Below are 27,094 nucleotides of genomic sequence, written 5' to 3' on the forward strand. Positions count from 1 at the left end.
AGGGAGAGGGCTGCTTGATGCAAGGGTTGTTCATAAGAGGAAGGAAAGAGAAAATAATAATTTGAGGTTAATAAAATGGCAGCAAATACAGAATTAGTAGTTTTAACCATAAATGTGAATGGAGTGAACTTTCCCATAAAGCGTAAGCAAAGAGCAAACTGGATTAAAGACAGAATCCTACAATATGTTGTTTACAAGCAATGCATTTAAAGCAGTGATACAAACAGAGTAAAGCTAAAAGGCTGGAGTAGAATCTATTATGCTTTAAGTCAAGTAAAAAAGCAAGGGTAGCCATCCTTATCTCAGTTCCAGTAAAAGCAAAAAACTGACCTAATTAAAAGAAATAAGGAAGGAAAATATATCTTCCTAAAGGTACTATAGATAATGAAGCAATATCAGTACTAAACAAATAGCACCAAGTGGTATCCCATGGAAATTCCTAAAGAAGAAGTTAAGAGAGATGCAAGAAGAAATACATAGCAAAACTATAATAGTGGAAGATCTCTACCTTGCACTCTAAGAATTAGGTAAATCAAACCCAAAACACATTAAGAAAAGAAGTTAAGGAGGTAAATAGAATACTAGAAAAGTTATATGGTAGTTCTTTGGGAAAAAAAACAACTGAAAGGAGTACACTTTCTTCTCAGAAGTTCATGGAACCTATACAAAAATTAATGATATATTAGGGCATAACGACCTCAAAATCAAATGCAGAAAGGCAGAAATAGTAAATGCATTTTTTTTCAGATTACAATGCAATAAAAATTACATTTAATGAATAGCCAAGGGAAAATAGAGCAAAAAATATTTGGAAAATAAATAATCTCATCCTAAGCAATGAATAGTGAAACAGCAAATCATAGACACAATCGATAATTTCATCCAAGAGAATGACAATAATGAGACAGCATACCAAAACGTGTGAGATGCAGCCAAAGCAGTAATAAGGAGAAATTTTATATCTCTAGATACTTTCTAGCTTAAAATAGAGAGAGAAAAGTTCAGTGAATTGGAATTGTAATTTTAAAAGTTAGAAAAAGAACAAAATAACTCCTCAATCAAATACCAAACTTGAAATCCTAAAATTAAAAGTAGAGATTAATAAAATTGAAAGTAAAAAACTATTGAATTAATAAATAAAACAGTTGATTTTATGAAAAAGCAACAAAATAGACAAATCTTTAGTTAATTTGATTAGAAAAAGGAAAAAGGAAAATCAGAAAGTCTCAAAAATGAAAAGGGAAAACTTTCCTCCAATGAAAAGGAAATAAGAGCAATACTTAAAAGTTATTCTGCCAAACACTATGCCAATAAGTTTGATAATCTAAGTGAAATGGAGGAATACCTACAAAACATTGATTGCCCAAAAAATGTTTGTGGCAGCCATTTTGGCAGTGGCTAGAAACTGGAAATTGAATGAATGCCCATCAATTGGAGAATAGTTGAATAAATTGTGGTATATGAATGTTATGGAATGTTATTGTTCTGTAAGAAATGACCAGCAGGATGATTTCAGAGAGGCCTGGAGAGACTTACATGAACTGATGCTAAGTGAAATGAGCAGAACCAGGGGATCATTATACACTTCAGCAACAATACTATATGATGATCAATTCTGATGCATGTGGTTCTCTTCAACAATGAGATGATCCAAATCATTTCCATTTGTTCAGTAATGAAGAGAACAAGCTGCATCCAGCAAAAGAACTATGGGAAATGAGTGTGGACGATAATATTTCAACTCTCTGTTATTGTTTGCATGCATTTTTGTTTTCCTTCTCAGGTTGTTTTCACCTTCCTTCTAAATATGATTTTTCTTGTGCAGGAAGAAAACTGTATAAATATGTATACATATATTGTATTTAACATATACTTTAACATATTTAACATTTATTGGACTACCTGCATCTAGGGGAGGGGGTGGGAGGAAGGAGGGGAAAAGTTGAAACAGAAGGTTTTTCAAGATTCAATGTTGAAAAATTACCCATGCATGTTTTGTAAATAAAAAGCTATAATAATAAAAAATATATATATATAAAAACCCTAAAATATAAATTGCCCAGATTAACATAAGAAAAATAAATGACTTAAATAGTACTATGTTTGGAAAAAAAATTGAACTATTAACCAATTTCCTAAGAAAAACATTTCCAGGGCCAGATGAATTTACATGTGAATTCTGCCAAACATGTAAAGCTTTAGTAATTAACTCCAATACTACATAAACTATTTGAAAAAAAATATGAAAAAAAGAATTCCTACCAAACTCCTTTTATGACACAGCCATGGTACTGGTACCTAAAGCAGGTAGGAAAAAAACAGAGAAAAAAAATTATAGTCCAATATAGAAAGGACTATGGGAAATGAATATCATTCACAATATAGCATTTTCATTCATTTCTTTGTTGCCTGCTTATATTTTATTCTGTTTCTTTTTTTTACTGATTTGATTTTTCTTGTGCAGCATAATAATTATATAAATATATTTGCATATATTGGATTTAATATGTATCTCTACCATGTTTAACATAAAATAAATAAATTAGTGAGAAAAAAAAAAAGAAAATTGGCATTGGCCTCAGAAAACTTGTTTAAATTGTAGTTCTACCACTTAATTTGCTGATACCTTGGACAAATTACTTTCTGATGCTCAGATAATGATATGTTTACATCTTACCTCAATGTGTTCTTGTAAGGCTTAAATAATACAGTGCACAGAGATTGCTTTGTAATATATGAAAAAGTCACAAATTAAATTAATACATTATTTTAATAATATATAAAATACATTTTAGTTTCTCTTCCCAAAGTATGTATATTAGCTAGTTCTTTGTGTATTAGCCAGATGCAGTCTAAACATGGTACAGATTATGCAAAAACAAACCTGGGGTTGCTCTTCATTTGGTTCATGCTTATTTGATGAAAAGGTATAAAAAACAACCAAAGCATATTCCTAATTCTTACAGCTTTTCTCCTTTACATTTCTCAAGCAATGAGGAAGCATGTGTCAGATCTAACTGTTACTGTGTTTTCAGAAATTCTGCACAAAGGTAAGATGTGAATTGGCTCTTTGTGAACTCAAGTAGAAAACTGAACAATGTATTCCCCTCTTCTGCATAAAAATTATGCAGAGTAGCAGCTGTCTACTGCTCAGGCAGAAAGCAGATAAAGCTTGGCCAGTGGTCACAGGCTGCATATTCACCTCTGTCAACAGCCATCTTCAAATAAGTGCTGCTAAGTCAACACTTCCTTGTTCAAAGTGACCCTGATATAAGTCATCACTATTACAAACAAATACAGTGGATTGCAAAGTCACAGAGGATACTGAAATAAATATCACCAGCTGTCTTATCTCTAAATTTAAAATAAAACATGCATCATATCATCAATGCTAACAAAAGCATTCAGGAAAATGCAGCTTATGTAGACATTTTAAATTCATTTGTGTTAAGATTTTGCTGGGAATTAGAATATTAGAATCAATTGTTTGATAATTTAAATTATATTCTCTCTCTTAATATATAATATAATCTATAGATTTGAAATATATATTTTAAGAAATTAATTACAATACTATTTAAAGAAGAAATGATTTTAAAAGATTCTCTATTACATTTTTAGCTCCTAAACATTGGTCTTTTTTTCCTTTTGTCTCTCTTTGTAATCAATGTTGGTATAATGCTGGAAATATAATAATAAATGTTGACTTAACTTGATTCAAGATATTTTGTATTTATTTTTGTCTGCCTTACTGTAAGATTTCAAATTACTATGACAAGGCAGCAAACAAATTCTGGTGCCACCTTTGTCAGATTGAAACTAATATAAACACTTATTCTATTAAAATATTTCCCTAAATTTCATACATTATCTGGAGCATACTATTATTCAAATGCATGATATAATTTTAAAAATTAATATTGTGTTTATATGGGGGGAGGGAAATGGTGTAGGTAGACAATAAAAGGTAATTTTCTTTTTGTGTTACCTGTCACATAGACTCAAGAATATTGTTGTTGTTGTTCAGGCATTTCAGTCAGGCATTTGTAACATGCCCTCCTGGCAGTTACTATTACCAGTCTACCCTATGCCCAACAGAGTACCTTTGACCACTGACCTTTGCAGTGTCAACTCTACCCTGATCGCCTCCTCTGAGGCCTTCAAAGGTCTCTGGCCAAGATCTCTTGAATCTATGGTTTAATAACCAATAGTGTGCTCAAGAACAGCCACGTGTAATCTTAAAAGCCTTTATTATACCTACTCACATAATGCCCTTACTGATGGCTGATTACCCTCATTTTGGGTAAAGATACGGAAGTGATATGACATTTCCTTATCCAGTTCATTTTATTTGAAGATACTGAGGATAATTATCTTTCCCAGGGATACACAACTTGTTAAATGTCTAAAATCAGCTTTGAATTCATAAAGATATCTTCCAGACTCTAGGTACAACACTCACTGTACCACCTAGATGACCAACTTAAGAATTATGTTTTGATTTAAAGATTCAATGAGACATAGTCTTTTACTGCTTCATATCAAACCTCACATTGACTTGTCTTCTCTGTATAACAGCCCCATCTGCAGAAAATGTTCTTGTTGTTATTGTTTTTTTTTTTTTTCTATGACTTCTGAATATCTTCTTCAAGAACATTTTTTCTATATTCCTATTCTGATGTGAGAAGATACAATGACATAGATAACTTTTTTATTTTTTTGTTTTTATGTAGTAGATTCTAGTTTTGATTAACTCTAAATAGGCTTTCTTTATATAGTTGAAAATGACCTTGGCAGTTTCTCTTGATGATCAAATATTGTGAAAAGAATTCAGAAAATAAATTTGGTACTGCTTATTTTGTTAAGAAAATACTTAAGATGGAAACAATCCCAATTAAATTTGCCTACTTTCTTTTTTTTATACTTTTGCACTGTTGGCACACTAATTTTTTTATTTTATTTATAAATTTTTGACATTATATATGCATGAGTAATTTTTTTTATTCATTTTTCCAAATTATCCCCTCTCTCCCTCCACTCCCTCCCCCCAATGACAGGTAATCCCATACATTTTACATGTGTTACAATATAACCTAGATACAATATATGTGTGTAACTACCATTTTCTTGTTGCACATTAATTATTAGCTTCCGAAGGTATAAGTAACCTGGGTAGATAGACAGTAGTGCTAACAATTTACATTCACTTCCCAGTGTTCCTTCTCTGGGTGTAGTTATTTCTGTCCATCATTGATCAACTGGAAGTGAGTTGGATCTTCTTTATGTTGAAGATTTCCATTTCCATCAGAGAAATGCAAATTAAGACAACTCTGAGATACCACTACACACCTATCAGATTGGTTAAGATGACAGGAACAAATAATGATGAATGTTGGAGGGGATGTGGGAAAACTGGGACACTAATACATTGCTGGTGGAGTTGTGAAAGAATCCAGCCATTCTGGAGAGCAATTTGGAACTATGCCCAAAAAGTTATCAAACTGTGCATACCCTTTGACCCAGCAGTACTACTACTGGGCTTATATCCCAAAGAAATACTAAAGAGTGGAAAGAGACCTGTATGTCACAGGGGCAGCTAGGTGGTGCAGTGGATAGAGTATCAGCCCTGAAGTCAGGAGTTCCTGAGTTCAAATCTAGTCTCACTTAACCCCAATTGCCTCAGCAAAAATAAATAAATAAATAAATAAATAGATAGATAGATAAATAGATAAATAAATAAATAGATAAATAAATAAATAAATATAAAAATAAAAGAAGGATACAAAAATTTAATCTTTAATTAAATAGAAATGTAATATAATAGGTCATTATTAGTTCATAAAGAGAAGTATAAAGCATTCTCTATGGTACAAGAAAGAAAAAGATCTTTGTGTGGTACTAGAAAAAATATTCTAAAAAATGTAAAACATATGAGCATAAAGGTCTTTGTTGGCATTTATGGATGTTATGAGGTGCTGGCAGAGATTGACTTACAAATATGAGAAGTGGCTTATAGAATGGAGTAGAAAAATTTCTGGGTTTCCTGTTTTTCAAATTAGCTTGTTGTTTTATTAAAGACCAGCAAGGTGTCATAAGGTGTAACTTGTTTTAATGCCTTTGACTAATCTATTGATTCAAGAATGATCTCTAGACCTTGTTCACATCTAATCTATACTTCTGATTGAGTCAACTAAGAAGTCATTTGAAATGACTACTGATTAGTAGTTTTGTACTTCCATCAGAGAAGTCATACCTCAGATGGGTTCTTCCCAAGATGTTATCTGTTCAGATTCCTCACCCTAAATTGGCTTCCCTCACATTAACCTCCATATGAACAAGTAGTAGCTGTTTGTCTCTATGTGTTTGTGTGTATGTGAAGAATATATTAGTGAAGAAGTTCAATTTTGTTTATTCATAATGAATCAACATTTTAAATCATCACATATTGTTTATAAAGGCAGCTGTATTTTGAAAACTAAAATTGGCTAGAAAGCAAAGGCAAAACTAGCTCTGCTGCTGCCTAAAAATCTTCTAATTAGTAAGAATATAGCACAATTAAAAGATAGATACATTATGATGATGAATATCATGTTTGAGTAAACAAAATGGAATTAAGGTATTTCCATAATATCCAAAAAATCTACCGATAACTGAACTTCTATTTACTATTGTCTAAAATGAAGAATCTGTGCCCTTGGAATTTTCTAACTAAAAATAATATTTTGATCAGCATATTAATTTCAAGTTATTAAAGCAAGGGCAGTATTTTTTTTCCTTTTAATTTATTTGTTTATGTTTGTTTATTTTAATACTTAGCTTTATGAGTCCTGTTGGGAAAAAAAATTCAGAACAAAAGGGAAAAAAACATGGGAAGGGGAAAAACAGAAAAAGAAGAAGTGAACCTAACATGTGTTGATCTATATTTGATCTCCATAGATCTTTTTTTCTGAATGCAGAAGAAATTTGCTATACACAGTCTATAGGAGTTGTTTTGGATCACTGAACCACTGAGAAGAACCAAATCTTTCATAATTGGTAATCAAATATTCTTGCTGTTATCATATATAATTTATTCCTAGTTATGCTTGTTTTGTTCAGCATCAATTCTTGTAAATCTTTCCAGACTTTTTCTAAAATAAACCTTTCATCATTTTTATAAAATAATAATATTCCATTATCTTCATATATCACAATCCCCAATTGATGGGAATATACTCATTTTCTAATTCTTTGATACCACAAAAAGGGCTTCTACAAACATTTTTGCACATGTGGGTCCTTTTCCCCCTTTTATGATTTCCTTGGGATTCAGAATCAGTAGTGTCACTGCTGAAAAAAAAAAGTGTATGCATAATTATATAGTCTTTTGGACATAGTTCCAAATTATTCTCCAGAATAATTGGATTATTTCACAACTCCACCAAAATATATTAGTGTCCCAGTTTTCCCACCTATCCTCTGACATTTATCATTATCTTTCCTGTCATCTTAGCCAATCTGACAGGTGTGAGGTGATATCTAAGACTGGTTTAAATTCCATTCCTCTAATTAATTATAATTATAGATGGCTTTAATTTCATCATCTGAAAATTATCTGTTCATATTCCTTTTACCATTTATCAGTTAGGGAATGACTTGTATTCTTATAAATTTGACACAGTTCATTATATATTTTAGAAATGAGACCTTTATCAGAAATAATGTCTGTAAAATTGTTCCCACTTTTGTACTTCTTTTTTAATGTTATTTCTGTTGACTTTGTGCAAAACCTTTTTAATTTAATGTAATCAAAGTTATCTATTTTACATTTCATAATGTGCTCTTGTTCTTCTTGGATCATAAAGTCCTCCATTTCCCAAAGATCTGATAGGTAAATTATCTCTTTCTCTCCTAATTTGCTCATGGTATCACCCTTTATGACCAAATCATGTACCCATTTTGATCATAATTTGGTACGGGGTGTGAGAAGGAGGTCTATGACAACTTTCTGTCTTATTATTTTTCAGTTTTCCCAGCATTTTTTGTCAAATAGTAAGTTCTTATTCCAGTAGCTGGAGTCTGTGGGTTTCCCAAATATTAGATTACTATACGCATTGATTATTGTGTCATGTGTATCTAACCTATTCCATTGATCCATAACTCAATTTCTCAGTTAAAACCAAATGGTTTTGATGACTGATGCTTTGTAATGAAGTTTTAGGTCACTATCCTTTGTATTTTTTTCATTAATTAAGACTAGACTCTTTCAAAATTCTCACCCATTAAACCCAGGTCAAAATATATATTTGTTTTGTTTTGTTTAGAAAACATTATTTTATACTTCTTTAAGGCTGATTTATCTTTTTCTTGTCTTTAAATTATCAGATATATAAACTTTCAATTTTCAAATAAACATCTCATGCCCCCAACATCATAAAAGTTCAATTTAATATCTTTTGTAAGGTAAGAGGACTTTGGTTCAATTTTTTATTTTTTACAAAGCATTTGTTAGTATTTTATACTTTTGCCTAAAATCATCTTCTCAATTCCATTGGAAGAAATAAGCATGACTTTCATTTACTTACCTAAACATATGAAGATTGACAACTCCTGTATTAGGAAAATTCATGATACTTTGGGAAAAATACAAAATTTGAAATCAGAGGACCTGGGATTGACTTCAAGCTTTGGATGTATACCTTTAGTAACTTGAAGCCAATCTTTTCATTTCCCTATGTCTCAGGTCCTTAACTGTAAGATAAAAGAATTTGACTAATCTCTAAAGTACTTTCTAGTTATAAATTTATAATCTGAATACTGAAGGTTTTGATCCATATATATTTTTACATAAAACATAAATATATATAACAGAATGTATATATGTATATATGCATATATATGAATAAATATAGTATGTATACTTGTATGCATAACATAATATATAAATGTGAATCTAGTATTTATACAATGTACATACAAATCTATACACACAGATAAATGAATGTGCATGTGTTAAATATAGAGAGCTATACATACATATGTAGTTAAAGAAGTCTATAGGAATCTCTCTCTCCTCCCTCCACTAATGTGCTTATAAATTATTTTCAGCTTTATATTTTTATTCTCCCTCACATACTCTATGATCCAACCAAAAAAAGATTTCTGGGCACCCTTCCAAATTCATCCTATCTTTTGACAGGTTACTCTTTAGTTCACACTTTCTTCTGTATCTGAGATGTCCTCTTCTTTACCTTAATTGGAATGAATCAATTTTAGAACTGAAAGGAATCTTAGAGATCTTTACATGTGGTGATCTTATTTAAAAATGAGAAAAGTAAGGTGAAATGGCTTCCTTGAGGTCATCTACTTGTTAATGGCAAATGTTTCTGAAACACTAATTTTCTGTACACATGTAACAACTTCTCTCCATTTTATTCCCTCTTTTAGCAACATAAAACATACCATTGGACACTATCAATACTATTTCTTCTATAAAATTTCTCTACTTTCACTCCTTTGAACATTTCTCCTTAACTGATTTTATAGTGATTTGTATGCTTCCTAGGAACTCATTCCTTTGTCTATTGTATATTTTTCTGTACATGTATTTTATTACTATCATTAGATTATGAATTATGAAATAAGTAAAAATCCTATTTCCAGATTTTATTTTTTGTTATATTTCATTGTGTCTGTAATCTTAATTGTATTCTTTTAATCTGTGTTTTCATTGGTGTCAGGGTTTCCCAATATACAAGCCTTCTTTAACAATGAAGATTAATATAGGCTCTAAAACTCATGGTATTAGGAAATTTTCTGGCAGATAAAGAAAATAATTTTTCCTATCGCACGAAAAGCACATGCAAGAGCCTGAACCTGAACTCAGATTTTTCCAGTTCTGAGTTTAGTTCTTTGGCTTACATCACTCTATCTTGGTAAATACTTAAGAAGTCTACTGAATCAATAAATGATCCGTTCCCAACATAGTTGCAAACTGTCTCAATTAAGGGTGCAGTACAACTACTTGAGATTTAGATGCTCATTTACTCATGTATTTTTAATTCTCTAGCATTCAAAATAGAAATCAACTTTATTTTTTATTGGGATATCACTGCACTCATGCCTGGATATTCCCTTGGTACCTCCAAAATATTTCACCTTTAAGAACAATAATATTAATCTATTCATAATGTATGAGATGATAGTGGAGATAATAATTATAAAGTATTCAACATAATTTCTGGGACATAGTGTTAATAGTTTATTATTATCATTGATATTATTACCATTATTATCCCCATATTTATCTTCAAGTGATGTATAAATAATTAAATGCTTATCAAAAACATCTATTACTGTAATGGAAGAGATTTAAAGTAGAGTTCAGCAAAAGGTCAAGAATTTCAAGGGAATTAATGGAAAATAAAATGCTAAGGAAGGAGGCCTACCTGTGCTAGGCCTAAAACTATATTATAAAGCAGTGGTCATCAGAACCATGTGGTACTGGCTAAGAAATAGGGTAATCAATCAGTGGAATAGGTTAGGAACCGCAGGACAAAATAGGCAATAACTATAGCAATCTAGTGTTTGACAAACCCAAAGACCCGAACTTTTGGGATAAGATCTCACCATTAAAAAAAAAAAAGAAAAAAACGCTGGGAAAATTGGGAACTGGTATGGAAGAAATTAGGGCTGGACCCATACCTAATACCACAGACCTTTAAGATCTAAATGGGTTCATGATTTAGACATAAAGTGGGATAATATAAGCAAATTAGAGGAATATAGGAGAATTTCAAAGATCTGTGTAGAAGGAAGGAATTTATGTCCAAAGACAAACTAGCACTTATAACTAAACTCGAGATAGATAATTTTGGTTATATTAAGTTAAAAAGTTTGTGTACAAACAAAACTAAAGAAGACAAGATGAGAAGGGAAGCAACAAACTGGTAAATCATTTTTTACATTTAAAAGTCGTGATAAAAGTCTCATTTCCAAAATATATAGAGAATTGACTCAAATATATAAGAATTTATGTCATTCTCCAGTGGATAAATGGGTCAAAGGATATGAAGAAACAGTTTTCAGATGAAGAAATTAAAACTATTTCTAATCATATGAGAAGGTACTCTAAATTACTATTGATCATAGAAATGCAAAATAAGACAATTCTGAGATACCTCTACACATCTCTGAGATTGGCTAAGATGACAGGAAAAGACAAGGACGAATGTTGGAAGGGATATGGGAAAACTGGGACACTGTTACATTCTTGGTGGAGGTCTGAATGGGCACAGTCATTCTGGAGAGCGATTTGGAACAGTGTTAAAAATTTTTCAAACTGTGCATACCCTTTGACCCAGCTGTGTTTCTACTGTGTATCTTCTATTTAATATCTCCCAAAGAAATCTTAAAGGAAGGAAAGGAGCCCACATGTACAAAAATGTTTGTGGCAGCCCTTTTTGTAGTGGCAAGAAACTGGAAACTGAGTAGGTGCCCATCACTTGGCAAATGGCTAAATAAGTTATGGTATGTGAATGTTATGTAATGTTATTGTTCTCTAAGAAATGATCTAAGTATGATTTTAGAAATGCCTGGAGAGATTTACAGAAACTGATGACAAGTGAAATGAGCAGATCCAGGAGATTACTGTACACAACAAAATCAATATTATACAAAGATCAATTCTGATGCACATGACTCTTTCCAACAATAAGACAATTGATGCCAATTTCAATGATCTTATGATGAAGAGAACCATCTACACTCAGAAAGAGAACTGTAAGAAGTGAATGTGGATCACAGCATAACATTCTCACTCTTTTTGTTGTTGTACATTTGCAGTTAGTTTTCTTACTCAACTACTTTCTTTTTTTGATCTGATTTGTGTGTGTGTATGTGTGTGTGTGTGTGTGTGTGCAGCAAGAGAATTGTATATATATCTTTACACATATTGGATTTAACATATATTTTAACATGTTTAACATATATTGGATTGCTTGCCATCTAGGGGAAGGGGTGGAGGGAAGGAGGAGAAAATCTGAAACACAAACCTATGCAAGAGTCAATGTTTTCCATGCATATATTTTGAAATTAAAAAGCTTTATATAAAAAATAAATAAAGTAGAGTTCAGGAGAATGAATTATTCTCTATGGATGGTATGGTCCCTCAGATTCAACTTTAAGGTCACCATTGTTTTTCTTGCATCAAGCCCAAGGAAGTTTTTTCTGTCCATTCATACAGACAAAAACAAATAAATAAAGAATATGTTCAACCCATTCAGCATATATTTGGATGGCTATCCAATAGAATTTAATAGTAAGTCTATGTTGGATTGTCAATATAAATGAACCATGAAATTGCCCTATAGATAAAAAGACAAGTGTCTGGATTGTTTTTAGTAAATTAAAAAGCTCTCATTCACCCCAAACTTCCCATGAAGGCAAAATACCATCTTTTTAATGCTAATATTTTAAAAGAATCAATTTATAGCACTGAGATATGGAACATCTTTGCATTCAAAAAACTGAAATGGAATCTGAGACTATCACAGGAGAAATTTGATATACTAAAGTGTCTCATCTAAAACCAACTCACTGATTCCACTGTTTTGATGCATTTTTAATAGAATGTCTTACTTTGTCCTACTAAATCATAAATATAGTAATGAGTGAAACAGACTGTAGTAATATAGGGACTATATAATTTTAGAGAAATAGCTAGAAGAAATAGTCTTGGAAAATGGACCAATGCTAAGAGTTCATGTTAAGTAGTCATGGAATGGCAGGAACAGGGTAGTAAACACAGGAGAAGTATTAAATTACTGAAATATTCATTTCAGTGACTGAGCAAAATAAGTTAGACAGGACCTAGCATTTAGGATGAACAAAGCAGAAAACATTCTAAATTTATCAAAAGACTTTTTTAGAGGCAGCTAGTGGTGCAGTGAATAGAGCATCCTTCTTGAAGTAAGGAGGACCTGATTTCAATTCTAGTCTCAGACACTTATCACTGCCTTGCTGTGTGACTCTGGCAAGACACTCAGCCCCAGTTGCCTCAGGAAAAAAAATATATAAATAAATAATTTTTGTTTGTTTGTTTGTTTTTAATCAAAAAATTTAATAGCTTTCTTGAACATATTTTAGTCACTTAAACTAAGTAAATAAATGTTCCATTTATGTCACCAAAGTAGCAGTCAGAGAATGATTTGAAGCCTTCTGGCCAAGAATATTATATTGCAATATAGGATTTAGTCATTATGAGGGATTAATATTTTCATAACTCTATTACTCAAGTATATACTTAGTTTAAAAATTCTGTGTTTATGGCAAGACTTTCAAATTTCTATTTAATTTGGCAAGATGAAGCTCTATTGATCATGGAAAATAAAATCCTAATCACATATTATAAATAAAAAAATATTGATATTATCATGTTCGTTATCAACTTTTAATATATTATTATTAGTCAAACTGTTTAGGGTGAAAAAGTATTTATTACCTAAGGAGAAAAAGACTCAAGGATACAAAGATTAAACTTACCTTATACATTCAAACAGGTAATTAGCAAATGTATTGCCATAATTAAAGGAGTTAACATTTTTTTAATTGAGAAATTATTTTCTTGTAAAATTATAATAGCTATTTCTATCATTTATTTACATTGTTTAAAATAGTAGTTTTACAATACCAAGTGAACTTGTAACTGAATTAAACCATAGCTTATATTTTCTTTGCTCTTGTTAAGTTTTCCACCTTAATAGGCACAGATAAAATGCTTTATATGAATATAATACAGGTAAAGACAAGGAGAAGGAGAGCAACATGACAAGAATATAATTAAGTCTAGTTCTTTTGCCCTGGGACAAGGAAATTCAGTTGAAAAAATATTTTCTTTCAGCCCCATCTCCACTCTTGAATGTAGAAATGTCACAAAGCAAAATATGAGAATTAATTACTTTGTTTTAATAAGTTAAGAATTTAAAAGTTATTACATTTAAATAAAAGAAGACTCTTAGTGGTCAGCATTTAGCTGTCATAACTGCTTAACTTATCAAAATTGTTCTTTTTAATTTAAAGTTATAGTCATTATAATTCTAATACCACATAGCTTTCAAAGTGTCTTTTAGAACTTCTAAGATTTCTCTCAATAATGAACATTGCTCATCAATAGCTGCTGTCAAATGCAAAATAATCCTAATAAAAACAGGTAATTTGATTGAACTGTTTGATTTGATTGATGGCTATTTTTGAATTTGACTTTTCAGTCCTTTAGTTACATCGGGAACAACTCAGATACAGGACTTAGAGTTGCTAGCAATTTTGAAGGATATCAAACTCATTTCAAATAGAAGTCTAGAGAGATTAGTTAAACTTATTCAAAGTCATACATGCAATATATCTCATAGTTAGAGATTTTAGTCCAGGTCATTGACTTAAAGTCCACAGTCCTTGTCTACTTTTCTGTTAAATTTTATTGAATCCACTGAGTTTTTTTTTTTAATCCTTTTAAAAATAGAAATTTATTTTTAAGAATCTGCTAAAATTGTTTTGTAAAAAAAATAAATTATACATAAATATTTTCCATGTTTGAGGTAATATATTTTTATTTAAAAATTTAACAGTAAAAAAGTACAAAAGAACATCTTATTTTTTTTTTCTTTTAAATGGACCATTTTTTACTAGTTCATTAGGTTAACCTAAACTGAAATGGAATTTCTTTTAACAATTATAATAGTTATTTCTATCATTTACATTGTTTAAAATAGTAGTTTTTACAATACCAAGTGAACTTGTAACTAAATTAAAGCATAACTTATATTTTCTTTGCTCTTGATGAGTATTGCACCTTAATAGGCACAGATAAAATGCTTTATATGAATATGCTATAGGTAAAGACAAGGAGAAGCTGAAATTTATTTCCATTAACACAAAATAAGTAGATTTTTACTGATACAAATTTATAAATCTGAGTGCAGAATGAGCATTTTAGTGGTATTTTGATTAACATATGTTTGAAGAATTATTTTTATTAAACTAAAAAATGAGTCATAATCTCTTCTGGTTCAAACAAATTGTTTGAAGAATGAAGATACAGTCATTTGGGAATGAGTAGCTCATGTTATGGGCTTGCCTTATTTGCACAAATACAGTCTGTAAAGCTCTGGATTAATCCCTAAAGCAAGTTAATATGTTTCTTTGACAACTCTTATTAATGATAACAAGGCATTTAAATTGCAGATAACCTGCTGAGTGAATATTTAAAAGCCATTTGACAGCCAAACACCAACATACCAGATGCTCCTTCCAAGAGAAAGTGCATTCTTTTATTTTAGGACTTGGAAAAGGTGGATTTAGTGTCAAAGTTTCCTGGCTTCAGAATTTAATGGAGTTCTGGGTCTCTGGGAAATAAAATCAAAAAACCCAAAAAGGACAATAAAGTTCGCCTCACAATTTGAGAAAGAAGAAATGAGATTAAACTCTAGTAAGAGCAATAAATCTCAGACAAAAGGAATAGTCTAATGATGGTAAGGCTGTCTGAGATTTAAGTTGGCATATGCCTGAAGATAGGTGGATTAACATAAAATATAAACTGAATTTCTCATAGTGTTAAGGTTTTATGATTTTGTGAATACTTACAAATATTTTAAATTCATGTATTTAGAGAGATAAGAGAAGATAGCATGGGATGGAATACTTTCCCTAGCATTTAATATTAGAAATGCAGCTAGAAAAGTTTTGCTGCCCTAGGGTAGACAGAAAAAAAAAAAAAAAAAAAAAAAAAAAAAAAAAAACAACCTCGCTTATGTCATATAAGTTGCTTAAGCAAGCAACTTTGAGATTCATAATGTGAAAATAATACAAAAAAGTAATTAAGACAACAATACTTGAGAGGAGGAATTAAGTAGCATCATTTAAATCTTCTTGCTAATTGGGTTTTGAACTTAATTATATATTCTTATCATATATATCTTTTACATTTTTTTCTCCTCCAAATTATTTAGCACTGGGACAAATATAATCAGCTTTCCCTGATTGTAGTCCTTCATATTAGATGTGGGCAAATATTTTCATCTCAATAAATGCTAATTGACCTAATCTGAAAATAAGAATGGCTAACTATATTTATACTGCCTATCTTAAATTATTATTATAAAACACATTGTGATTTATAATTGAAGTGTTATTATTATTAGCAAAATAATTATACTTACATGTTTATGGGTCTCAGTTTCTTAAAATACAAAATGAGGGAATTGGATTAAAATTCTTATAATTTCTAAATCTAGAAGTCTATGATTTAGAGCTAAAAACTAGAGATTCTATAAATATACTATAATGTAAAGTATAGCCCAGTAGGCCTAAGTTTGAATAGTGATTCAGGTATGCACTTTCTGTGTGATCATGAACAGACCATTTATTTTCTCACAGTTTTAGTTTTCTCATCCATAAATATAAATATAGTGAGAAAACACTTTACTGAAAGATATGGTTAGGGGAAAAATTTTGAAATGTCTAATGACTACACAAATTTGAACTGTGTTGTTGTAATTTATATAGTCAAGCACATATCAATTGATGAGATTACAAGGAAGAGATTATATGTTAAAAAAAAAAAGGTAATTGAAGAAAAACTTTTAACTGACCCTCATGTTTAAGATGTCGTTAATATATGAAGAATCAGCAAAGAGATAATGTCTATGTTTTCTAATGGTGTGATCATTAATTTCTAGGTCACGTACCCACTTTGTGTTATATAAGCATATTTAAAAGGAGTAATTATATAAATAGGAGAACTAAGGAGAATAGTATCACAGAAGTCAAAGGTGTATAGGCTGCATAAACATGTATAAAAATAGGAAGCCATCATTTGTGTGACAGAACATATGAAATTTACAGAGAAATCAAGGGAAATGGAGACTTGGAATTGCCCATTGAATTTAGTTGGTTAGCATTCACATTTTGAAAGAAAATTTCAGTACAAAAGTGGAGTCAAAATTTTCATAAGCAGTACAGGAGAGAATGAAGAGTGGAAACATTGAGAGAAAGAGATAACTCTTTCATAGAGTCTGGAAGTAAAAGGTAGGAAAATTGTGTCAGCTTGAGAGGATGAAAAAGACAACTGAAGTCTTTTGTTGGTGATGATTTTGGTTATTGTGGTTGTGATGGTGATTTATGGTTTTTTAGGGATTTTAAAAGCATATTTAATGAGAATATATATATATATATACATATACATATATATATGTGTGTGTGTGTGTGTTGTGTGTGTTTTAAAAGGAGACGAGAATATTTCTCTATAATTCACTTTCCAACTACTGCTTAGATTAATGCTGCAATTCATTCTTCCTTCATGCTAAACTCATAAAATTGGCATTAAAGAAAATGTTCTAGTAACATGACACTAGCTAACTTCTAAAATATCATAACAATTTCTTGTTATGCATTAAGAAATTATATGTAGGGGCAGCTAGGTGGTGCAGTGGATAGAGCACCAGCCTTGAATTCAGGAAGACCCGAGTTCAAATCTGGTCTCAGACACTTAACACTTCCTAGCTGTGTGACCCTGGGCAACTCATTTAACCCCAGCCCCAGAAAAAAAAAAAAAAAAAAAAGAAAGAAAAAAATAATTATATGTATCATAAATGATGCTGGTGAAATACTTAAAGAAAATACTTTATGTAAATTTATAAAGAATAACAATTTATAGCTCAAATTTGATAATAATATGAAACAAGCCTGGATGGTTAGAAGACAACAAGAAGGACCTTGTTAGACTGGATATTTTATTTTATCTCTTTAGCAAAACAAAATCACTGGTGATTTTTTCTTATAGTATCATTGTTTTTGTTACTTAATGACTTAAAATAATACTATACATTAACACAAATAACCATATTTATATATGTGTGTATATATTTATGTATATGTCTATATGTATGTTTGTGTGTACACTTATAATACATTATATATTTATGTATGAAATCATTATTTTTAAAACACAAGGTTATACATTTACTAAAATAGTTTCCTCATCTATAAAATGAGAATGAAAATACCTGCACTACCTATGTCACAGAGTTAATGTGAGGAAAGTGTTTTGCAAACCTTAAAGCAGAGGAGAAATGTGTTGTCATTATTACTATGTGCTTGACAATGATCTCCAACAGAGAATTTTATGAATCCTATAATTAGGGGCACAGCTAACTGAACAGAAAGATCAGAATTCAAAATATCTTTCCTAATCGTTTTCTTTTCATTTCAGTATTAAGTCTCCCATATATAAGTTTCAATCCTCTGAATTTACTTCAAAACAAATGTCTTTTATATAGCAATATTATTTCTAATGATTTTTTAAAATGTCTTTCTCCAGACAAATATCTAGGTGTTAGTCTGAAGGAAAAATACCAAATAGCTGGCCAATAGTTAAATACTACTCCACCACCTCCCCAAAAAGATCAGAAACAAATTCTGTAGACATTGAAGCCATTCAATTAAACAAAATTGAAAGAATTTATTAAGCATCTACTATGTGCGAGATTGCTTACTATAAAATAAGGATACTATGTCAGTCAATAGCAAATAGTTCTTCCCTTCAAGAAATTTCATTCTATTTGGAGAAATCAATAGATTAATAATATGGCATCCATATTCAATAAATATTAAATGATTTCAGAGATATATAATGGGAATACAAACTGTATACAAAATAATTTGGCAGGAAAGTGGTGCAGTAGAAAAAGGTCTGGGCTTGGAGTAAGAAAAGAGTCTTTTTTTTTTTTTTCTGAATTCAAATCCAGTTTCAGAAACTTATTAGCTTTGTGACCCTGGGCAAGTCATTTGACCATGTTAGCTTCAGTTTCCTCAGTTATAAAATGACCTGGAAAAGTAAATGGCAAATTAATACAGGATCTTTGCTAATAAAATCCACTATGGCATCATAAAGAATGAGATATAACTCAAACAACTGAATAATAGCAAATTTCAGGGTGATAGAACTTAAGAGGATGATGAAAGGTCTCTTATAGGAAATGACATTTGAGCTGAGCTTTACATGTAAAAAGGATTTTGAGATAAAAAAAAAAAAAAAGAAAAGAAAAGGGGGAGTACTATTTTCATGAGGTAGACTAGTTCAAAGGTAAACTGAAAAGATTGAATTCATGTACATAAAATAGCCTAACTCTAGCTGGCAAGTAATGAATTCTCATCAAGTAATAGCTAATCAAACTGGAAAGATAGGTTCTAACCAGGTTATGAAACACTTGAATGCTAAACAGGGAGTTTTTTTGTGGCATTTATTTATTTGTTTGTTCAACAATCAATTCATTCATTTATTTAATCTTAGATGTAACAGTTAGCCACTGAAGTCTCCTCAGTCAAACTTAGGCTTCATAAGTATTAATTTGGCAGCTTAGTAAAGAATGGATCAATAAGAGGAGAGACTGGAGGAAATGAGATCAATTAGGAAGTAATTGTAATAGTTCCCCTATAACAAGGATGTATCCTTGCTTTAGAATGGTGGCTATATGAGAGAAGAAAATGGTCTTGGTGTGAGAGATGCTATGAAGGCAGAATATTTAAGTCATTGATGAGGTGTGAGAATTGAGGGTAAGAGATTCTCTTTGGTGGATGTCTCAAATCACTTGCAAAAGAATTCATAAACCTGAAGTCTGTGACAAAAGGGAATTTATTTACTTAAGAAGACAACTTTCTAAGAAAACAGGTTTTTTTAGTGGGCAGGGTCCTGTTTAGTTATTAGCAAAGGCATGTTTACACTGAGAAGAACATATCTTCATCAGTGGTCTACTTTCAAAAGGGCAAATAGCTCCTGATTAAGAATTTGTTAAGGGTGGGTTAACACTGAGAAGAAAATATTTTCATCAGTGGGCAAAATCCTCTTAGGATTTATCAAAGATTCAGGGTTCAGAGTTACCTTTTATTCGCCTTCTTAAGCTTTATCAGGGTTTGCCCAGGCCCAAGAACTGGGAGCAGTTTGAAGGACTAATCTCCAGTTCAATAGAGGGCGGTTATTATGCCTCTGACCTAGATCTCCAATTAAATGAGATTACTTATGAATTGGTGTGGCCCCTCCTAGGGTTTGAGAATCAGGAAATCCCTCTAAGGGCAAAGAAAGTCAAGGCCCCCTCAAAAATTAAAGAGGGACACATTACATCAACATGATGATTGATTAGCTGTTGTGGATGAGTGTAAGTAAATAGTTAAGGATTACTTCTAAGTTTCTTTGCTACAATTGTTGTTTGTACTTCATTCTTAGAGGACCATGGCATCACAGAGGTAAAGCCAGGAAGTGAAAGTAAATTGGATTTAAGTGAGGGAGGGCTGTTCAAGATCACCTCCCTCACTTTCACCTCCAGAGCCATCTGTGTCCAGTGGTCAGATATAGATCCAGATGACTGGAAGTGGTCCTGGATAAATAGGGGACCTTGGCTTTTTTTAACTAAAGTCTTTAACGGATCTCAGTTTGACCCAAAACACTGTATATTAATGTGTGAATAGCTTTGGATGGCTGGTAAAAGCTGTTATTTTCTGCTCCTCCATCTTATAAGAAAAATAGCCTTTGTAGTCAGTGAGAGAGACAGCAGAAGGAAAGGAGGGAAGAAGGAAGGGAAAAGAGGAAGAGAAAGATGAAAGGAGTAAAGGAAGAAGAGAAAGAAGGAAAAAAGGAAGGAAGGAAAAAAGGAAGGAAAGAAGGAAGGAAGGAAGGAAGGAAGGAAGGAAGGAAGGAAGGAAGGAAGGAAGGAAGGAAGGAAGGAAGGAAGGAAGGAAGGAAGGGAGTTATCCAAATGACCAATTCTAGGTTGTGGGCCTGTTTTACTCACAGAGGTTGTTTGTCCTTTGTTCTTGAAGAGGACCAAAATATCAGGGAGGTGATGATATGATATTCATATGAATAGGACAACCTACTAATGATAACATTCTTTTCTGATTAATGTTTTAGTTGACAGCAAAGGCTATTTTCTTGTAAGCTGGAGGAGCACAAAATAACAGCTTTTACCAGCCATTGAAAGCTATTCACACATTAACATAACAATGTTCTAATACCTTTCTGTCCAAAGTCAGCTCTCCCTTTTCTTTTGCACTAAATCTCAGTGTCTTACTTTCTTTATATATTTATGGTATTATTATCCTCCTGCACATATATAAGTATTACATAAATATTTTTGAATGTTATTGTCCCTTCCTCTCTGGATTATTTCTCTCACTAATCGAGATTGCCTGTTATCAAATATAGAGTTATTCCTCAAAAAAATGGCTACCCCTAACACTTTAACAAGACACTCAAGTGGAGTCTTCCTCTGAGAAATTTGTAAACTTATATCATAGAAGGATATTATGTTTGACCACATTAAGAAATTTAGAAAGAGGAGGTAATTTTAAGCATAAAGAAGGAATTCTGCTTTGGACTTTTGGGATTTGAGATGTCTATAGGGTATCCAGATGGAGATGTCAGGTAGGCAGATGGTAATATGAAACTGTAGCTCAGAAGGGAGAATGCAAATTTAGAAGTCATAGGAGTAGTGAGATAGAAAGAGCAACAGGGACAAAGCAAGACAGAAACAGAGAGACAGAGAAATAAAGGGAGAGAGAGAGAGAGAGAGAGAGAGAGACAGAGAGACAGAGAGAGAGAGAGAGACAGAGACAGAGAGAGAGAGAGAGAAAGAGAGAGAGAGAGAGAGAGAGAGAGAGAGAGAGAGAGAGAGAAGAAGAAGAAGAAGAAATGAAGAAAAAAGAAAAAAAAGAAGAAGAACAAGAACAAGAAGAGGAGGAGGAGGAGAAGGAAGGAAGGAAGGAAGGAAGGAAGGAAGGAAGGAAGGAAGGAAGGAAGGAAGGAAGGAAGGAAGGAAGGAAGGAAGGAAGGAAGGAAGGAAGGAAGGAAGGAAAGAAGGAGGGAGGGAGGAGGGAAAAAGGTTAGGTAAGCATGTTGAAAAAAAAAAAAAAAAAGAGAGAAGGCCTATGGCAGAGTTCTTTAGGGTGTCCAACAGAGAGGATCATATAAGTATTCAACATTCAAATGCAATGCAAAAATGTTAACACATTTTAAACTTCATGGCAATGCTTTGTCATAGATTTGTCATTCATGTTATTTAATTAATTTCCTTAACAGTTTCCCTTAATGTTGCAAAAATGGGTCTGGCAAAGTAGTAACAAAACATTATACAAGAGATGTAGACTAAAAATGGAATTCCAAAGGTTTGAAGATCCTAGATATGAACAATACTGTAAAGAAGAGACTTTTTCCAGAGGGAAAGAGTGGAAGAAAATAAAACAGTTGTAGTCATTGTTATTTATATAACACCTTGTGGTCTATTTAAAAAAAAAAAAAAGTTTATACATGTTAAGGCTTATGAATCTCTCTGGTGCGGCAGCAGAAATATTTCTATTTTGAAATGAACAAACAGATTTAGGGGGAATATATAATTTGGACAACAAGGACGAACACCTTATAAACACAAACGTTGAGATTTGAATATATCTTACCAATCAACAGGTCCAACTCTCCTTTCAATATCGAATCCAGCAGATGACTCTCAGAATGAGAGTGACATGAGAGAATGACATCTCAGGCTACTCTCCTCTTAAATCCCACATTACTAATAAATTGTTAATACATATCCAAATGGTATCTTACATCCAAAAGATAAACTAGTATTTTTCTTCCTTGTTCTAATTTTCCTCCAAAAATTCTTTATTTTGTCATCCCCTGAATATGACTTTTATCCTTGACTTTTCTGCCTCTTCACCCTTTGTATTTAATCAGTTGTCAAGTCTTTATGATCCTGTTTCACCAACATCCATTTTCTCTATCTTTTCTCATAATCATATGGCCACTACCCCAGTTTTAGGCTGTCATATTAACCTATCACTTTAACTACTGCCATTGTATACTATTTGATCTTTCTAGTCTCAATTTCTCTCCTTTAAAATCCATACACCAAACATCTGTAAAAGTAATCTTCCTAAATATAGCTTGTGGATGTCATGGTATTTTTTGAAAAATCATCCCTGACTTCATTCCAACAGGTTCCTATTTCTCCTCAGGTAACTAGCAGGATCATCCTCGCATGTAAAATTTTCCATAACTTAAATCAAACCTACTTTTACAGATACTTCTCATTGTTTTCCTTCATAGACTCTTATGTTCCAGCAAAAATACCCAATGAACCATTTTCCATATATGGAATTCCATCTCCTATTTCTATATATTTCTAAAATTATGTCGCAAAATTTGAAATTCATGCCTTCTTCTCTACTTCTTAAAATTCTTTCTTTCTTTCAAAGCCCAGTATGTATATTGCTTCTTATGGGAAGTTTTATTTTGTTTTTTGTTTTTTTTGTTTGTTTGTTTTTCCTATTCCCAATTCCCACTATAGTCTGTGTGTTCTCTCCTTTCTAATCAATTCTAGCTTTTGCATCAGTTCTCTCATGTGATTCCTTTCTCACTTCTTTCACTATCACCATCTTGCTACAATCCCTCTTTTCCTGAATCTTGTCCTAATCCAACAACAATAGCACAATCTACAATCTACAAATCAGAATGGTTATCAATCTCAGGGAAAATTATACAATAGATTCTTAAACAGCTGATTTCAGGGCATTTAGATTGAGATAACTGCAAAGAGGTTTTTTGTTTTTTGTTTTTTGTTTTTTGTTTTTTTGTTGTTGTTTTTTTTTCCCACTTGATTCAACAAACAGTTATTGAGTACTATTAACTATCTCCTTCTTCTAGCATCTATTCAGCTTTAACTCTAGGGTTATCTCCCTGCCCCAAATCAGGTTCCCCCAACCCCACAGTTCTTATAGACTTAGCCATGGTCTAGAAGTTCAGACCAAAAATAGTTTTAATTCTTTCCTTATACAGTTTGATTTTTACTATATAGAACATAGTAGTTTAATTGTTGGAGCTATTTTTCCATTTTTCTTTTTTTGCTTTGTTTCACCATCACTAAGCTTTGCAAATAATACCACAGGTAAAAGTGTTTTAACACTCTCTTGCCTTTAATCATCCTTAATCACTTGCCTTTTTTTCATTAGAATTAATTGCGTCTTTACAATAATTATTTTCTTCTTGAATATTTTCCTTTCCTCTTAAGTCATCTTCCCTTGTTCATACATACTGTAGCCTAAAACTTCTTAAACTGTAAGTCAATTCTCTATATGGGGTAGTTAACTGAGTGTGGAGTCATAAAATCATGATTTATTATTAGGAAATGTTTTATTTATGTACTTATTTTATAAACTTGTAAAAGCTATGCTACAGAAAAAAAAATCATGGGTGAAAAGGGAAGTGGAAAATGTTTAAGAAGTCCTGATCTAGCCATAGACAGAGCAATGGCTATCCTTTCCAAAACTCTTTTGAATCTATAGTAAAAATCAAACTCTATAAGGAAAGAATTAAAACTATTCTTAAACTGAACTTCAGAAACATGGCTGTAAGAACTATGAGGTTGGGAACCTGACTGGGGGTAGGAGATAGCCCCAGAAAATAAAACAAAACATATCCTAGCAGAAGGAACCAGCTGGGATACCAACCCTCCCTCACTCCTTGTGGCCAAAGGATTCCAAGATGAATATTAAAGACTAAAGAATGGAATAATTTTAAACATGATCAATGACCTTTAAGTAATTGGGAACTCACAAATAATCCTAGTGGTAAGGAGGATTCTGGAAAGACGGCAGAATAGGCCAGCAAATTTCAGGTTCTCTAGATTTCCCCCACAAACATAATAAATTTGCTCTTCAAGATGAACATAGATTGGTGAAAAATCAAGAAGACTTGGGTCAGAACAGGGGTCCTCCTATCACAACCCAAGAGGATCCACAGAAAGATGACAGGCCAGTTATTAATCTGAGTAAAATGCAAACACCTCCAGGCTCTCCAGAAACACAAAGTGAGGAGCCTTGGGGGTAACTAGGTGTGGTTGGAGCCTCAGCAGGAGCCACAGAGACTTTCACTTCCCAAACAGCTCAAGGAGTCTTGAGTCTGAGTCTAAAAGACTAAGTGAAAATCAAGTGATAAGGAATGCCAGGCCCAGTACTGCTAAGGCAAAGCCCTGGGTGAGAAAGGACCAGTATCCCTGGTGAGTGCAGAAGCAGTGGGGCAGGGATGTTTCTGAATGCAGGCACTTGCAGGAGAGTAGAGCTTTTGGTTTGGAGTTCAAGGTCCAAGGGAAGAGCTGAAATGAAGGTAGAGGCATTATCCCCCTGTTCCATGATTAGAGTTACTTATACTAATAGTTCTCATTAAAAACAATGAACCCAGCAAAGAAGAAAGAACCTCACCATAGAAACTTGTAATGTCTGGCCTAGCTTTCTGGAGGATTTCAGGACAGGCCTTTGTCATTAGATGGAGAAGTGATGAAGGCAGGAGAGTCACCAAGAGGCTGATCAAAGATGGAGTCCGAATCTTCTGTGTCTGTAGCTGAGCTCATATGTGTTTCCTCTGTGTCTGGCTGAGACTCTCCTGTGTCTGTGGCTGAGACTTTTTCTCAGCCTTTAAATACCTCAGAATGATTACATCACTACAGCAACTGAGCATATGGCAACTGTAGAACATTACATCACCATATCACACTCAGCATATGGCAACCAAAGTGATTACATCATTACATCACAGTTAAGTATATGTTGAATTAGAGAACTATTATCCCACCAATCACACTGAGTAACTACTTAACTATAAGCACTTTGCTGTCCTTGATTCAAGCATACCTTTTCAGAGGAAAGGCCTTCTACAGAAATTTATTATGGAAATAGGGAAGACTTGAGTTCATCTTCAGAGGAGAGCACTGAAGTAAAAAGAGATTTTTCCCCAAAGAGCAATGGTAAATGGCTCCCTGTCAAGAGAGATAGAACTCGATGGATAATTTTAAAATTAAATGAGAGACATTGAGGAAAAAAGAAAAGAAAAGCCATTCCAGAAAAAATAAGATTATGAAAAAATAAGTTATCCAGCTAGAAAAGAAGATACAAAATCTTAAAGAAAAAATTGAAAAATTAGAACTTTGCAAGAGAAAGTCAGTAAAGCTCTGAGACCAAGAAATAACAAAAGAGAATATAAAAAATGAAAAAAAAATAGAACAGAATGCGAAAATCTTATAAGAAAAACAAAAGATCTGAAAAACAAATCAAGAAAAGAAAATATAAACAGAATTTGACAAACTGAAATCTGTAAACAAAAAAAAAGAACCTTAACACAATAATGCAAAAAACAATCCAAGAAAATTGTCCTAAAGTGATAGATCATGAGGGAAAAGTAGAAATAGGAAAAATCCACTGATCATCTCCTCAAAAAGATCCTTTGTGGAAAATACATAGGAATATCAATGCCAAATTTCAAAACCCCTAGATCAAAGAGAAAATTTTGTAACAAGAAAAAAGCAATTCAAATATGCTGAAGCTACAATTAGAATTGTACAAGACTTGTCAAAAGCCACAATAAAAGACTGCATCATATAAAGGACCTAGCATCCAATCTACCCACAATCAAAAGAACTTGTGTTGCAGCTAAAAATATTATATCCATCATAATTATAATATTCAAAGAAAAAAAATGAACATTCTACAAACATACAGATTTCTCAGGACTTTCTATTAGTCAAACTAGAACTCAGTAAAAAATATAACTTATAAGAGCCAATATGCAAGATTAATTTTAACTTAGCATGGGCAAATTGTTATGCTTTTTACATGGAAATGTACACCATACATTTACAATTGACATAAAGAACTGAGTAGCTCAAAAAAAAGATTAAGACAAATAAGATGCTTAGGAAGCCATTAGACTGGGAAGAAGGGCTCATACTTCTGAAAAACTACTTACATTGGGAATGGCTTAAATTGACAACATTACATATATACCATGAAAGGCATAGCACTCTCCAAAATCTATAAAGAATTAAGGTGTGAGGGAGTGGTGGAGAGGGATGCAAAAAAGAATGAGAAAAAGATAAGGGAAGGATCAATGTGTGAAGGGGAGTTTAAGTAATAGCAAGGAGGTTAAATAACATCAGAATAAAAGTAGAAGACTTAGGAGAGATAGTAAAGAAGTTATGTGCATTAACATTAGATCAGGAATTGAATTTATTAGGGAAAA

At 32.1% G+C, this 27,094-nt stretch overlaps 1 long non-coding RNA gene across 1 annotated transcript in view; it reads right to left on the reverse strand.

Moving 5' to 3' along the window:
• LOC141553623 (uncharacterized) overlaps nt 1-25,450 on the reverse strand; it is a 255,257-nt gene extending 229,807 nt beyond the window's left edge. The window contains exons 1-2 of the long non-coding RNA XR_012485552.1: nt 25,282-25,450; nt 2,263-2,298 (exon numbers count right to left, since the gene is read on the reverse strand). This is a non-coding gene — a long non-coding RNA (uncharacterized LOC141553623). The remainder of the gene's footprint in view (nt 1-2,262; nt 2,299-25,281) is intronic.
• Between the last annotated feature and the right edge of the window lie 1,644 nt (nt 25,451-27,094).

This window comes from Sminthopsis crassicaudata, chromosome 1 (assembly GCF_048593235.1).
Source record: "Sminthopsis crassicaudata isolate SCR6 chromosome 1, ASM4859323v1, whole genome shotgun sequence".
Classification (NCBI taxonomy): Eukaryota; Metazoa; Chordata; class Mammalia; order Dasyuromorphia; family Dasyuridae; genus Sminthopsis; species Sminthopsis crassicaudata.